The sequence below is a fragment of the Triturus cristatus genome, chromosome 12 (assembly GCF_964204655.1).
Source record: "Triturus cristatus chromosome 12, aTriCri1.1, whole genome shotgun sequence".
NCBI lineage: Eukaryota > Metazoa > Chordata > Amphibia > Caudata > Salamandridae > Triturus > Triturus cristatus.
The window spans coordinates 419,588,568-419,605,698 of NC_140595.1; the positions used below are offsets into that span (position 1 = coordinate 419,588,568).

A 17,131-nucleotide genomic window follows, 5' to 3' on the forward strand; every position below is an offset into this window, starting at 1 on the left:
AAACACAACTACTGATTGCCACAGGGTAAAGCTGATTCAGCATCACCTATATCAACAACTAAACTCCAAAATGATGTTTCTAAATACTGAATTGGTATAGAAAATTGAAAAAGACTCACCCAGCTTTGTGTGGGAGAAAAGCCTCACCTCACCCGGCTGACTGCTCGGAGAAGGAGGCACCGCTCTGTTTAAATGTGGAGAAAGAAAACAAGACAGATTGCCAATGGATGCCCGTCTGTTCAAAACTCAACACACATATTTTAAACAAATTGAAAAGGAACCCAAATTGATTAAAAAAGTCCGAGACCTCGTGACCGCCCATCGGAGTAGTGTTAAGGAGATGTCACTTTGAAACGTTCTATCTGACAACTAGTGTGACCAGGGTCAGACAATACAATAAGTAATTGTAATTATGTAGTGAAAGAGCTGTCAACAGGATTCTAACAGCTAATTCTGTTTTAGAAAACATGGGGCATGCTATCTTCCCCTTACTTATCCGTCAGCATCTCTGACTAGCTTGCTGTCTGAAAAACCTTTGATAGAACGGAGAGGGTGCTACTTAGTAGCGATCGTATCAGACAGGCGCGTTCTAGAGTTGCAGTCAGCAGTACGTGCATGCTTGACAGAGATAAGTCAAAGACCCCATGCCTAGGTCTGTAAAGTTAACTTAATGTCTCTTGAAGACTGAAGGACCTGTAAGGCTTCCTATGTGACCTGGGGCAAATCTAACCATAAAAGGTTGGTGAGTAAAAAAGGAGAAGAAGGAAACCAACCCTGGGAATTATGGTCGAGGGTCAACCAGCCAGTTCCAAATTCAGGATTATATTTTAAGGATTGTATCCAAAACTGGAGTGAACCAAAAGCACAAGCCGCCTGCCTCCTCACCTGTCCGTCGATACCTCAGACTGGCTCACAAGCTGTCTGGGAGGCATCGACAGGAAGGGGAGGCTGTTATTTATAGTACTCAAGTGGGACGCGTACGTCGTGAATTGAATTCAGCTGTTTATTCAGCTGTTTCTCCCCTCGTACTACACCGCGTCTATGCGAAGTAACGCGCATGCGCCTAAGATAGACGCTGACAGGAGTGCGCACGCGTTAGTGTCAGACACAGCGCTGGTGTAGCTTGTGATTACGAGTGTATTCCAAGGTGATGGGAATAATCAGGACGATCAGGACAAGGTAAAGCTACGTAGGGTCAGACCACCTACGAATACGAAGTGGTGTATAATATACATCCCACCCTTCTTCGGACCTCGTGTGTCTAGCGCACATGCGTCGGTGAGTAAAGGAGTCAGCCCGCGCATGCGCTAGACATCGTAACATCCCGGAGCCCAGTGTTTAATACCTAACAGTTGGAGCATTCAAATGTATCTGTAATGTGGAGCACGGATGAAGTAGACTTGTCTACTTGCATATGGTTAAATGTAAATGATTAGTTCTTTCAAAAAAGTGGTGATGTGTGATCAATAATTATCACGAGTTCGGATGACCATAAGAAAAAAGACCAACTACATTTGAGGTACAATATAGAGCGGACCTTGTGTGTCTAACGAGCCCGCATAGGGAGGCCATGAATTCTTCCCAAGTAAACCTGATACATGGGAATAACCTGGGTAGATGTAAAACCCAGTCATCAATGTTACCCAATGAGGGCACTCGCAACTTGCAATTTGGTCAGTTATGGATTATACCTTCTCTAGAAGTAGGGAATTTAAGACATAGAGAAGGCGCCTAAAGTGGTAAGGACACCATGACTGTGGGACAGTTGGTGATATATAATCCCTTCTTGAAATACATGTAGTGTCAATCTACAGTGCACAATCTCGTGAGACTATAAATCTCCGCATACTACGGGATGTCGTAATGGCATTGGATCAGTCGACATACAACGATGTCTATAGAGAAGGGTATGTCGACTGAAACCTTGGGTGCCCGCAAAGCTGTCAAGGTGTATATAACTCCCGCTAGCTAAGGCTACTCGTAACGATAGAGTAACTGAACTAGATCAAACAACGTTAATTCCTGGAGTGATTGACATAGAGACAGTCTAACCGATTCAAGTATAGACCGAAGCCCATGGGATGTTGTCGTTCAGTCCTTTAGTATCAGTTTTCAACTTGAAAATCCATTTTTGTTCTTTAAGAAATAAGAACTGGGCAACGTCTGTTATGTGTTGAGGAATAAACGGGCGTTCGAGTACTAGCCACCTTAGATCCTCAACCTTGTGTTTTTTGGCTAGAAAATGCTCCGTCATCCGAGTGGATTGTCTCACGCAGCGGATAGTGCTTTTGTGCTCGCTAATGCGGAGTTTCACTTTGCGTGTGGTGTACCCTATGTAATGTAGGGAACACGGACACGTGATTCTGTAGATGACGCAGTCTGAATTGCAGTTCGTGTGGTTGCGTAATACCCAGGGACGTCCTGTGCCTATGTCCACCGAGATGGTCTTAGTGGTTTGCGGACAGACACTACAAGTTCCGCAAGGGAAGTGGCCACGAACTGGGGGTAGTGACCACAAAGTGTTGGTTTCAACTGTGGGGTGTGCCAGCGGTCTGGTATGGACCAGACTATCGCGCAAACTAGGACCCCTCTTAAAGGCAAATAAGGGAGGCAAAATCTTGCCATCCGCTATGTTCAATATTTGCCAGTGTCTCCGTACTATTTTCTGTATTTGGCTGGACATAGTACAGAAAGTGGTGACAAATGTGAGTCTCTCATTAGTGGTCTTGAGCACGTCAGTGTCCAGTAGGGCGTCACGATTGTTATTTGACGCCCGTTTCCAAGCTTTACGCACCAGACGTTTTGGATATTGCCGTGTTTCTAATTGTCTGGCAAGTGCCTCAGCATGTTTGTCAAACAGTTGTCTGGTCGAGCAGTTCCTGCGAACCCGCAGGAATTGGCCAACTGGAAGATTCTCTCGGAGTGCCCTCGGATGATGGCTATTAAAGGACAGCAACGAGTTCCTGGACATAGGTTTCTTATATAATTCAGAACTCAGTGAGTTTTCATGAACAAAGATGGAGATATCCAGGAAGGCCAAACGATGTTTATTGTACTCATTGGTGAAACGCAAGTACGCATTCTGCTGGTTTAACCATGAGTGAAAAGCATGAATTTCGTCACTAGTGCCCCGCCAAACCACAAGGATGTCATCAATGTATCTCTTCCACAGCAACAAATGATGACGATACGGGTTGCTGTGGTTGAGTACAATGTCCTGTTCGAAAAGATGGACATAGAGGTTGGCGAGGCTGGGCGCGAAAACACTGCCCATTGAAGTCCCTGATGTCTGGAGGAAAATCTGGTCCTCAAACTTGAAATAGTTCTCCATCATGGCTAGTCTGGCACACTCCATGATGAAAGGTACAGGGGTGATACTGTCCAGAGAACGTGCTTCCAGAAGGCCTCTGATGGCGTCGAGGGTCTCTAGCTGGGGGATACACGTATACAGTGACTCTACGTCCAAACTAGCCAAGAGATCGGTGTCAGAGTTGAACTCTATCTCTGGTAAGAGTCGTAGAACGTCTGCCGTGTCTTTAAGGTAAGTTGGCATCTCACTGACCATTGGTCGTAAAAACACGTCTACGAATTTGGACAGAGGTTCTAGCAGTGAGCCGATCCCGGAGATAATGGGACGGCCAGGAGGCGGTCGTTGCTGTTTGTGAATTTTGGGGAGGCAGTAGAAGTAGGGCATCACTGGGTTGTTGGTCACCAGGAATTTTGCCTCTTGTGAAGTTATCCATCCTTCTGCCTCCCCCTCCTCGACCAGCTGTTTGATCTCTCCGGACAGTCTAGATGTGGGATCTGACTCTAGGGCCCGGTAGGATTTTGGATCTGATAAGTGTCTAAGGCATTCTGCCTGATAGACGACAGTATCCTGCAGGACTATAGCCCCGCCTTTATCTGCCGGCTTGATAGTAATCAACGTGTCTTTGGTGAAGTTCTTGAGGGCAGTTTTCTCTATCTTGGAGAAGTTAAAAAAGGCATGGGGGCGGGTGTCGTGCAAAGTCATTAGATCGTGAACAACCGCTTTTTCAAAGGTAGAGACTTGTGTGGGGACCTGGTGGGATAGAGGCGTGAAAGTACTTTTGGGACGAAGTCCAGTGTTCACAATATTGGTCTCGTTGTCTGATGTCGGTGGTATTGGGTCTTTTTCTTTAAAAAAGAAATGTAACCTGATTTTCCTAAAAAAAATTTCAATTTCACATCTCAAAGTGAAAGGGTCACCTGAGTGTGTAGGAACGAAACCCAAGCCCCTATTCAGGACATTTTGTTCATCGGTGGTTAGGATTTTAGAGCTGAGATTGACTACAAGGTCGTCTACTCGCTGGTCGAGTTCGTTGGTAGTTGTTGATTGCCCCGCCTGCTCCGAGTGTTGGGAAATGTCTGGTCTGGTTGCCAGTGGACCGTAGGGGTTCCTCTCCGTTTGCCTCTGCTGCGTCCTTGTCCTTGTTCTAAAAAAGACTGATTTTGGAAAAATTGCTGCTGAGGTGGATAGGTGTGCATATGTTGTGGAAAGGGTGGTGGTTGGTAACCCCAAGGTGCGGGTGGCCACCATTGGCCTTGATTGGGGTAAAAGTTCTGATTGCCCCTCCTTCTATTGTATCTCCGGGACTGACCTCTCCCTCTACCCTGTGGGGCTCCTGTAGCACCTGTGTTAGAGTCGTCAGATCCCCCTTCGGACCCAGATGAAGAATAGTTAGATCCGTAGCGTCTCCCTTTGTTATTAAAAGTGGGGGCTACATAGGTGTCACTTGTATACGGGTATATCTTTTCCCATGAAAACCGGGCCAGATCTTTCTTGAATTTGTCAATCTTATTGATTAAGATGTTGTCCCTGTATTCTTTATTTGTTTTGTTTGTCTCGTCCATTTGTTTTTTGAAAAGGGCTGCTGTAATGGTGGTTTTAATCTGCCCTTCCAAAGTTTGAATTTCTACGAGAATCGCATCAGCCTGACGTTTCGCCGTTGCGATAATAAGAATTAGCCAGTCACGGGTACAGCGCCAGGCTATAAGTGACCAATCTCGTACAAACTGTTTGTCTGTGAGGAACAATCTTGGAGCGTTCGTCACGATTAGACCGGTAGGGGCACATTTCCCACGTAGATATTCTGCCATAACAAGGCCATGAACTGCGGTCCGTGATTGGCTCTTCCTGAGGTTGAGTAAAGTAGCCCAGTCATCCTTAGGGTTCCCTGTGATCTCTGGCAAGGAATCTAGGATGCTGGGACCAACAACCCAGTGATGCCCTCCTTCTACTGCCTCCCCAAAATTCACAAACAGCAACGACCGCCTCCTGGCCGTCCCATTATCTCCGGGATCGGCTCACTGCTAGAACCTCTGTCCAAATTCGTAGACGTGTTTTTACGACCAATGGTCAGTGAGATGCCAACTTACCTTAAAGACAAGGCAGACGTTCTACGACTCTTACCAGAGATAGAGTTCAACTCTGACACCGATCTCTTGGCTAGTTTGGACGTAGAGTCACTGTATACGTGTATCCCCCAGCTAGAGACCCTCGACGCCATCAGAGGCCTTCTGGAAGCACGTTCTCTGGACAGTATCACCCCTGTACCTTTCATCATGGAGTGTGCCAGACTAGCCATGATGGAGAACTATTTCAAGTTTGAGGACCAGATTTTCCTCCAGACATCAGGGACTTCAATGGGCAGTGTTTTCGCGCCCAGCCTCGCCAACCTCTATGTCCATCTTTTCGAACAGGACATTGTACTCAACCACAGCAACCCGTATCGTCATCATTTGTTGCTGTGGAAGAGATACATTGATGACATCCTTGTGGTTTGGCGGGGCACTAGTGACGAAATTCATGCTTTTCACTCATGGTTAAACCAGCAGAATGCGTACTTGCGTTTCACCATTGAGTACAATAAACATCGTTTGGCCTTCCTGGATATCTCCATCTTTGTTCATGAAAACTCACTGAGTTCTGAATTATATAAGAAACCTATGTCCAGGAACTCGTTGCTGTCCTTTAATAGCCATCATCCGAGGGCACTCCGAGAGAATCTTCCAGTTGGCCAATTCCTGCGGGTTCGCAGGAACTGCTCGACCAGACAACTGTTTGACAAACATGCTGAGGCACTTGCCAGACAATTAGAAACACGGCAATATCCAAAACGTCTGGTGCGTAAAGCTTGGAAACGGGCGTCAAATAACAATCGTGACGCCCTACTGGACACTGACGTGCTCAAGACCACTAATGAGAGACTCACATTTGTCACCACTTTCTGTACTATGTCCAGCCAAATACAGAAAATAGTACGGAGACACTGGCAAATATTGAACATAGCGGATGGCAAGATTTCGCCTCCCTTATTTGCCTTTAAGAGGGGTCCTAGTTTGCGCGATAGTCTGGTCCATACCAGACCGCTGGCACACCCCACAGTTGAAACCAACACTTTGTGGTCACTACCCCCAGTTCGTGGCCACTTCCCTTGCGGAACTTGTAGTGTCTGTCCGCAAACCACTAAGACCATCTCGGTGGACATAGGCACAGGACGTCCCTGGGTATTACGCAACCACACGAACTGCAATTCAGACTGCGTCATCTACAGAATCACGTGTCCGTGTTCCCTACATTACATAGGGTACACCACACGCAAAGTGAAACTCCACATTAGCGAGCACAAAAGCACTATCCGCTGCGTGAGACAATCCACTCGGATGACGGAGCATTTTCTAGCCAAAAAACACAAGGTTGAGGATCTAAGGTGGCTAGTACTCGAACGCCCGTTTATTCCTCAACACATAACAGACGTTGCCCAGTTCTTATTTCTTAAAGAACAAAAATGGATTTTCAAGTTGAAAACTGATACTAAAGGACTGAACGACAACATCCCATGGGCTTCGTTCTATACTTGAATCGGTTAGACTGTCTCTATGTCAATCACTCCAGGAATTAACGTTGTTTGATCTAGTTCAGTTACTCTATCGTTACGAGTAGCCTTAGCTAGCGGGAGTTATATACACCTTGACAGCTTTGCGGGCACCCAAGGTTTCAGTCGACATACCCTTCTCTATAGACATCGTTGTATGTCGACTGATCCAATGCCATTACGACATCCCGTAGTATGCGGAGATTTATAGTCTCACGAGATTGTGCACTGTAGATTGACACTACATGTATTTCAAGAAGGGATTATATATCACCAACTGTCCCACAGTCATGGTGTCCTTACCACTTTAGGCGCCTTGTCTATGTCTTAAATTCCCTACTTCTAGAGAAGGTATAATCCATAACTGACCAAATTGCAAGTTGCGAGTGCCCTCATTGGGTAACATTGATGACTGGGTTTTACATCTACCCAGGTTATTCCCATGTATCAGGTTTACTTGGGAAGAATTCATGGCCTCCCTATGCGGGCTCGTTAGACACACAAGGTCCGCTCTATATTGTACCTCAAATGTAGTTGGTCTTTTTTCTTATGGTCATCCGAACTCGTGATAATTATTGATCACACATCACCACTTTTTTGAAAGAACTAATCATTTACATTTAACCATATGCAAGTAGACAAGTCTACTTCATCCGTGCTCCACATTACAGATACATTTGAATGCTCCAACTGTTAGGTATTAAACACTGGGCTCCGGGATGTTACGATGTCTAGCGCATGCGCGGGCTGACTCCTTTACTCCCCGACGCATGTGCGCTAGACACACGAGGTCCGAAGAAGGGTGGGATGTATATTATACACCACTTCGTATTCGTAGGTGGTCTGACCCTACGTAGCTTTACCTTGTCCTGATCGTCCTGATTATTCCCATCACCTTGGAATACACTCGTAATCACAAGCTACACCAGCGCTGTGTCTGACACTAACGCGTGCGCACTCCTGTCAGCGTCTATCTTAGGCGCATGCGCGTTACTTCGCATAGACACGGTGTAGTACGAGGGGAGAAACAGCTGAATAAACAGCTGAATTCAATTCACGACGTACGCGTCCCACTTGAGTACTATAAATAACAGCCTCCCCTTCCTGTCGATGCCTCCCAGACAGCTTGTGAGCCAGTCTGAGGTATCGACGGACAGGTGAGGAGGCAGGCGGCTTGTGCTTTTGGTTCACTCCAGTTTTGGATACAATCCTTAAAATATAATCCTGAATTTGGAACTGGCTGGTTGACCCTCGACCATAATTCCCAGGGTTGGTTTCCTTCTTCTCCTTTTTTACTCACCAACCTTTTATGGTTAGATTTGCCCCAGGTCACATAGGAAGCCTTACAGGTCCTTCAGTCTTCAAGAGACATTAAGTTAGCTTTACAGACCTAGGCATGGGGTCTTTGACTTATCTCTGTCAAGCATGCACGTACTGCTGACTGCAACTCTAGAACGCGCCTGTCTGATACGATCGCTACTAAGTAGCACCCTCTCCGTTCTATCAAAGGTTTTTCAGACAGCAAGCTAGTCAGAGATGCTGACGGATAAGTAAGGGGAAGATAGCATGCCCCATGTTTTCTAAAACAGAATTAGCTGTTAGAATCCTGTTGACAGCTCTTTCACTACATAATTACAATTACTTATTGTATTGTCTGACCCTGGTCACACTAGTTGTCAGATAGAACGTTTCAAAGTGACATCTCCTTAACACTACTCCGATGGGCGGTCACGAGGTCTCGGACTTTTTTAATCAATTTGGGTTCCTTTTCAATTTGTTTAAAATATGTGTGTTGAGTTTTGAACAGACGGGCATCCATTGGCAATCTGTCTTGTTTTCTTTCTCCACATTTAAACAGAGCGGTGCCTCCTTCTCCGAGCAGTCAGCCGGGTGAGGTGAGGCTTTTCTCCCACACAAAGCTGGGTGAGTCTTTTTCAATTTTCTATACCAATTCAGTATTTAGAAACATCATTTTGGAGTTTAGTTGTTGATATAGGTGATGCTGAATCAGCTTTACCCTGTGGCAATCAGTAGTTGTGTTTTGATATACATGAGGTTCTCATATATATTTTTCTTTTTTAGGAATGAAGACATCGTTCTTACGCTCTAGTTTGAGCCTTTTTTGGTAGGGTGGCATTGGCCACACCGGTATCCCACATTCACATTTGGTGTATGGGTATAGTTTTATCACTTTGTAATTAGTTTTGCAGTAGCTCTTTTTTTCGGTCCTGAAGAAAGCCGGGTTAAATCACCGTAGCGGCTGAAACATGTTGACCACACGCTCACATGAACCAAAGACTAGCCTGTAGAAATATATAACAGACTATAGGTTCTTTTAGACATGAAACTTGGTTGATCCCCATTAAACATATTTTTTGACCAAGTATTCATTTTTAACTTCACTTCACTTCTTTGCACTGCACATCACTGGAGCCCTCAACTACTTGGGCACAGACCCTGGCAGGAGTTGATTTCCTTTTGGGGTATCACTATCCGGTGCACCTAGGCAGAGTCCTTGGGGATCTGCATTTATGGGCCAAGACAGCGATTCCCAGGAGTACCAGATGACGAGGCTCCGCCAATAAGGGTGGGCTGATGGACTCCTACCTCCTGCGGAGGGTTTGTCTCAATTATTTGTAGGATCTCTCGTGTTTCTCTACATTAACTACTGTTTTGCTATCTTGCTACGGACTGTGCACCTTCTTGTTGGTTTCATTGGGCTGCAAAGAGGTCCTGCTGCCAGGAGGGCGAAGAATGTCCGGTGGAATCCAAGCCTTGATTCTAGGTGAGAAGAACTGGAAAGCAGAGGGGACAGAGTCTGGGTCGCTTCAGGTGACCAGGGGCTCGGTAGTCGTATGCCCACCGATGTTGAGTGCTTCAGGAGTGAAGAAGGGTTGCTTGACTCTGCAGCCATGGAGACCAGGAGGCATCGAGGTCAACCAGAGTCCAGAGGTAAGCTGTCCCACAAAGGATGTCGAGGGCTGAGGGATCGATGTCCGGCTGGAGCATCAACAAGCCTTGACAAATGCAACCCCCGTGATCAGAGGAAACAGGTTATGGTGTGGACCAGCAAGGTCCAGGGGACTCTATAAGCAATGGAGAGTCAGGGCATGTCTGGAGCAACTAGGCCCAAGAACAAACAAGGTGACACTTGCCAGGACCCACAGGCCAACAGACCAGGGATTGCAAGGAGACCTCAAGAAAGTTTGCAAAGTACCAGCCCACAGGACACTTGTGGAGTGGAGGCTGGAAATCATCAGTGCAAATACTGCTCGAGGTCAGGACTACACAGAGTCCAATGCACAAGCTCAGGAATTGTCACTAAGACTATGCAATTGCAAATGTACCGATGCACAGGAGTTCAGGTTGCATGGTCCCCACGAGGGATACTGGTCTCAGATTCGCTGAGAGGACAGATCGACCTCAAGGACCTTCGATAGCCCACCTCCTGTTTTGCTAAAATCTTCAGAGTCCTCAGGAGCTCGGGAGAAGAAAACTGGTCAGATGCATTTAGGTACCTCCTTTTGCAGGGGAATAACTCGTTTACTCCAAGGGAGATTCTTCAGTTGTCCAGCATAGTGCAGGCAGTCAAAGTACTTGGTTACTTCTTAGCATAATCTTGTCCAAGTAAAATCTAAAATCCTGTAGTCCGTTAACCCACTTTATATCCCTGGGAAGGGGTTGGAAAGATTCTGTGGACCGTCCTAGGGGAGTGGCAGGACAGAGGGGGAGCTACACCCATGTCCCGTGTCCAGTTTCACACCAGAGCAGGAGCAAATAGCTCCCAGAACTGGTTTGAGCTGGACTATGCAAATGTGCCCCCAGTGCAGACTTTCTGGCACTCTCAGAGTGCACCCACCCAGCCCCAATACACTAAACCCTGTCTGGGAGGTGGTCACACCTCTCTGTGACAGGAGGCCTATTGTCATGCCTTCCTCTGCTCGAGCTTGGCTCAGCAGCAGGAGAGCAGAATTGTGTCTGTGCCTGACAGCATCCATTTTGTGCTGCCCAGGTCGAGAAGGCTGGTACCGGGAGACAGGTGACCCACATATGTCCCTTCGTAAGGGTGGAATCATACCTCCCAAACCAGTTATTGGTGTGGAGGTATGATTCAAAGGTGTTTGACACCAAACACGACATGTTTCTAAGCAGCCGTTTTAAAGTTAGTATTTACCGCAAGGTTATAATGCACTTAAACATATATGTCTGGCTGCATCACAGACAACCCCTGGGACTGCACTCTGAAGGCTGCAGAGGGGCTCTGCTCATGCAGGGGCACCCTCTCTTGTAAAACCCAGCACCCTGCCTTCAGGATTGTTAAGGCCTGCTATAGGGGTGACTGATAGGTATTTAAGTGTAGTGATTTAGATAGATATAGTGAACCCATATCTCAAGTAAGTGGTGCAAGCACCAGCTTATACAGTCTGCTGTAGCAGGATTGTTGTGTCACTTTTTATGGCCTCTCAGGGGTAGCACAATACATTTTTCAGCCCATCAGATACCCCTGGGGTACCAATGCCCTGGGTACATGGTCTACCATATACTAGGGACAGATAAGGGTACCCCAAAATCCAATCTGGAGTGCACCTGAAGTTCATGCATATCAATTTAAGGGAGAAAGCAGATAGACTGGGATTCTGGATAGCAGGATCCAAGTCAGACTAGGCAAAAAACAGTACTACATAAGCAAAAAAGTAGGGGTAACCATAAAAAGCAGATCCTACTTTCCTACAACACCTCTCTGTCATAAGTGCACAACTGACATTTCTGAGCAACCTTCTTGCCCTCTTCACTAGGGGTGGGCGTAATTTGCATAGTCGTGCTACGCAAAGCTCCGCGAAACGGTAAAAAATCTCTGTGAGCACGCAGAAATCCCGCGAACACGCAGAATTGCTTGTTCGCGATGCTTTTTTCCTGTTTGCGTGCTCGGGGGGAAATATCTCGCGAACATGCATTTTGAGAACGTGATCAAGCAAAAAATTCCGTGAAGCCGCGGAACGCAGAATTTTGGGCAATTCCTCGTTTTCCGCGGAACACGAAATTACCCAAATCCTGCAAATTCCGTGAGCGGAACGGAGTTTACCGCCCAGTCCTACTCTTCACCTTTAGTTTTTTCTGGGAAATAAGGTTCTCTGTCTCCTTGGATTCCTCGGCCATGTCAAGCATTTTAATGAGTCGTCCCATGATATTGAGAAGCTTATCTTGACACGCCCACCAAGAGTAGTCAATTCCTTTCTTTGGCTTCTTAATACATTTCATAATGAAGATGGCCATCTTACTATCTCAGGTGTGAGTGCCACCTTGCCTGCTAGGGACAGTCTGGGTTATTCTACTTTAAAGAGTCTCTTCACTTATTTCTCAAGAGGCTTCCTAATTCTAGAGCTCATGTAATGCACTGCCTTGTCAGTTATAGCCGAGTCCACTGGCCTCAAGTGGTAAATATTATCCGAGTTCAACATAACCGTAGGCTCCTCAGACCGTGTGTCCTCATGAGTGTTGGTATCATCTGTCCTGAGCAGTTTGGAACCTCCTTCCAGTTTGCAAGGTTTGCAGGAACCCAGCACATCACCAAAGTCCTCATCTTGGTTCTTATTGTCAGATTCCTCACCATTATAGAGTAACTCCAATGGGGGTAGGTCATCCTCTCTGGGGATATTCCCTGGCTTGAAGTTGTCCCTAGTGCCTCCCAAGGCAGATGCTTGCCTCTTCAGGAAGGCTTGCCTTAGTCTCTGGAAGGTGTCAGAGGGGTATGGAGTGGCCGCCCTCTTGGCTGTCACCTTCCCATGGTCCTTCTTTGCACACTGAGGACACAAGTGATATAGGTGCCCCAGTCTTCCCCAGAAGGGGGTAGGGACCATAAAGCAATGGGTTCCTAGCTTCAGGATTTACCGACTAAGGGGTTTCGTGGTGGCTGAGACCTCTTTTTGAAGGGACACATTTATGGTGCCAACAAACTTCTTGTAAACTGGAAGGACCAACTGGTCTTCCATCACTTCCTCCACTCTGCCTTCCTTATTGCAGATGCCATAGGGTGCAAGCATAGTATAATTTAAAGCTGATAGTAGCCTGTTTTTGACCCTTGGCCGGTATCCCTGCAAGGAATATCCCTCAATGGAACTCTAAGACACAAATCACCCTTGGATGCTTAGGGCCCAATCTGACAGGTAGGCCTTACTGCCCTCCATCCCTTCAAAAAACTTGGGCTGTGAACAATTGGTTAATCCTAGCCTCTTCTTTACAATGTTTTGTGGCATTAACAAGACTATTTTGGAGCTAAAAACGATTTGAGGAAGAAGAGGCTGTAGGCTTCATGCCCTCAGACTCACTGATGCACTGTGTGTCCTCTCCAATGCCCCGGGAGAAGGAGACCAGAGAGACATAGGCAGCACTTCTTACCACATCCTGGATCACTCTGTGCCACGTGCAATATGCACTATGCTTGTTGGGGCCCCAGTTGCAGTGAACTATATTGGGCCAAGAAGACTGGAGTCTTTCCATTCAGACCACTTGGGCACTAAACACAGTTTCCAGAGCATTCATCAGTGAGGCTCAACTGAGCTGGGTAGTCTCTTCCGCTGCTCGGAGCCTCCCACGGTGCCACCACGATTGGAGGGAAGAAGGAAAAGACTGTTAAAAACACAAAGCAACAAAAAGAAATGCAATCATCAAGCACTAGATAATGTTAAATTCACATAATAGAAATCAACCAACAGTCACATTAAATTTACATTATGATACTTTTCCAAAGAAAGCAGACTATAAGAGAAAGCACTTATCTGGCTGCTAAGCAGCGAAAAAAGAGGGGATGCTTTCCCTTGTGGGTGGTTTTCATGAGAGAAGGGCCTTGTGATTTGTGGACAGTTCGGCATTTGGGAAATACATGGGATATGTAATTTCACTGTTATTATGTTGAAGACATTTTAGTTAAAAGGCTTCTGGGGAAAATAAATGATAGAAGTGCATAATAAGAGCCTTTAGCCCTCACATAGAATCCTCAAATCTTTTCATGTTGTTATGAACCAGTTCCCAGAATACTAAACAATACCCTTTAATTCATATTCTTTTTTTTCATTTTGGTGTCAACCCACATTAATCTCAGCAACACACTCCTCCATAAAGCAACTGAGAACAATGTGTCATAAATACTGTTTCTCATTATTTCAATTCTTGCTACTACAATCTTATAGAATTCTAACACCCCTTCTAAATAATACACATCAGTTTTATCTGGTGTAAACATAAATAAGGATATGTTTACTTTTATGATCTATACCTTTGAGGGATTAAAGTACTTCCTCAACCTTACCCCACAATGCTGATAGAAAATCGCAGGTCATTAGCATATTGGTAAGGAAATCTTGTGGTGTTCTACAACTGTAGCAGCATTTTAACAGTATTGTTATTTTGGATAAGCTGTTTGGTGAATGTAGACCCAAGAGAAAAGATGAAAAAAATTATTTTTCCAACTCATTCAGCCTTCATGCAGAAAAAGCAATGATTTCTGAATACACTCATCTTCTTACCTGCAGCCTAATTCTACTTCACAGTTATAATGTAAGTTTATCTCCTTCTTGTCAAAAGCTAGTAAATTATCATTAATTAGTGAAAGGAATATTTTCTTCTCCTTTTGGTTTATGAAGCTACCACCCAAGTTTATTTAATACATCTATATCTTGAGTTTTTTCAATTGCAGGTATTTCAACCAAGAAATACCAGAAATTCTGATTAAACTTAATTGATCTATTAATATTAATCTCAATTTCTTAATATCTATAGATCCTGTTCTTGAGTAATTCCACCTTAATGAAGTGGGAGCATTACATATACATTTCACTTCTAGCCATCTAGTTCCAATTCCTAGATAGGGTACAGCTTGGATATTCTCAAAATCAAAAATATAGAAGGTCTCCCAGTGATTTATTTATAATTCAAAATCAAAGAATTTGTTTTCTGGAAAAAAAACTATTAATAACACTAGCCAGATTTAGAGACTCCTCTTAATATCCCTGAAGGGAACATCCTCTGACCATTCCACGACAAATAATTTAGTTCTCTTCTTTTGAGCTGAATAGCAGAATAGCTTTCAATCTAAAAGGGCCCATTCTCCCATTAATAAACATATATGCAAAATCTTCCAGGATAGCTGTAGGGAATCTGAGGTCCAGATGACCGCAAGAATTTCCAATTGTACTTTATTAAGGAATATTGAATCAGCATACAAAGAGAGCCTGAAAGTGAAAGCTACATTTTGGAAAAAGTACCATCTTAACTGTATTTGTTAGGCCTATTTACTAAGATGGGATCTATCCCATTTTTAAACAAGGTGTTAAACTCAGCTAAGGCCATCTGCAAATTAGCAATTGTATCTATTCTAATCCCTAGAAAGCTCACTCTCAACCATTCCTAGTCTAAGGGCTACAAGCTATTCCTCTACATTTGCTCTTATTTCGATTGATTCACTTTCTACTCAGAGACATTTCCAAGCTCCTCTAAGATGGTGGTAGGAGTCTGCAGTAGGATCTCTGTCTCATTAGAACATATATTTAAGTTGTCAATATAAAAATTTGAATTTAACACATTTCTATCACAATTAAAGGGGCAAATATTCTTCCATAACACCAGTTAAATAGCAAACAACTAGATACCCAAAGAAATCAGGAGAGAGAGTAACCCTGGCTCATCCCTCTGATGATATGAAAACTTTTTAAAATGTAACCATTGACCACAAGGATGGCTTCCTGAGAACTATAGATGCCCATATGTCACTGACAAAATCTTTAGTGCAACCATACCGATCTAGAATAATGCCATATCAGGATTTTTGGTCAGTGACTATGAAATCTACTAACAAGCAGAACCGATTAAAACCTTCCAGTGTGACACTGGAAATATTGTCAGCTGCCTAGCCATTTCTATGGCCAGGAGGACATCTAGTTCCTTTCTTCACATCCTCCAGTCTAAATGTCTTGCTTAGTGACTTTCCGATTTGTTTGCAGTCTGGTGAACTATTTTGATTCCAAATAGGTGCTACTAATTCTTCTCAATTTGTAACACCGAGGGCTTGATTTACAAATTGCATTTTGTAGTCTGTTAAGTTGCACTACAGTAGTATTAATTACTCAGTACAAAATGCAGTTCACAAACCTATGAGTGTAAATCTCCAGCTCCCCTGTCTTTTCTAGAGGAGATCCTCACACAAGTAAGCTTACTAATTTGTTGTAAATGTGGGAGAGATTGGGGGAGTAGTTGAAAATGAGGGCATACTTACTACAAAATAGGTTAGGGTATGGAAGGAGAAATGAAGGAGTAAAGAGAAAGTTAGGGAGGGGTTTAGGGAAGGATATAAACCCACTCGCTTAAGAGTAAGCCCCTTGCTACTCACAAAATACACTTCTAAAGTTGCTACAGCCTAAAACGACCCAAAACAGCAGTAAATGTACTTCAGCTCAGATTTGGAGTACGTCCTCAAAAAGTGAGCCACTGGTACTGCAACATCCTCCCATAGAAATAATAGAGGTAGGGCATCAAGTTAAAATCCCATACGAAATAATGTTAAATTACATACAACTATTTAAGCTATTTAAAAATATAAATATATTTAAATTGATGTTAAAAAGTATCTAACATTAAAACATGCTTCTAAATTTATAAAACACTTATATTTGGTTATGCATTCATAATTATTAAAACATGATGCATGTATATAATTAGAAGTAATGTAATTGTATTCCAATAAAAATAATGGTAGACTATTTTTTATAATTCAAATAGAGTATTAAAATATGTTACAATAAAGTATTAGACATGTTTTCGTTTTTAGATAACTTGTTAGCATTAAATTAAATTGATTTATATTTTCAGTATTGTAAAACATGTAATCAATTTAAATATTGTTGCCTACAAAGTTTTATTTTAAGTCCCCACTTCCATTATTTTTTATAGGAGGCTGTTAGAGTAACAGTGATTGACCATGTGTGGTGCATGACGCACAGCTCCTCCCTTTTGGTAGCAGTAACTTTGCACTCTTAAATATGCCTCCACCCCCTGTTTCAGTCTGTGAAGATATCTAAGTCCACACTCTTGAATAACTTTACACTAAAAACATTTGGATAGCCCAAAGTAGTAAAGTTGCTCAAAAGTGTAAAAGTGAATTTACTAGTAGTACATCTAACGTGTATATTGACCTTTGTGAATATTCCCCTTAATGAAGAGCAACTTCAGCTTGCTAAAAAATA

The 17,131-nt window shown here is 44.0% G+C and overlaps 1 protein-coding gene across 2 annotated transcripts in view; it reads left to right on the forward strand.

Moving 5' to 3' along the window:
• LOC146776042 (fatty acyl-CoA hydrolase precursor, medium chain-like) overlaps nt 1-17,131 on the forward strand; it is a 762,376-nt gene that overhangs the window by 554,108 nt on the left and 191,137 nt on the right. The window lies entirely within an intron of this gene.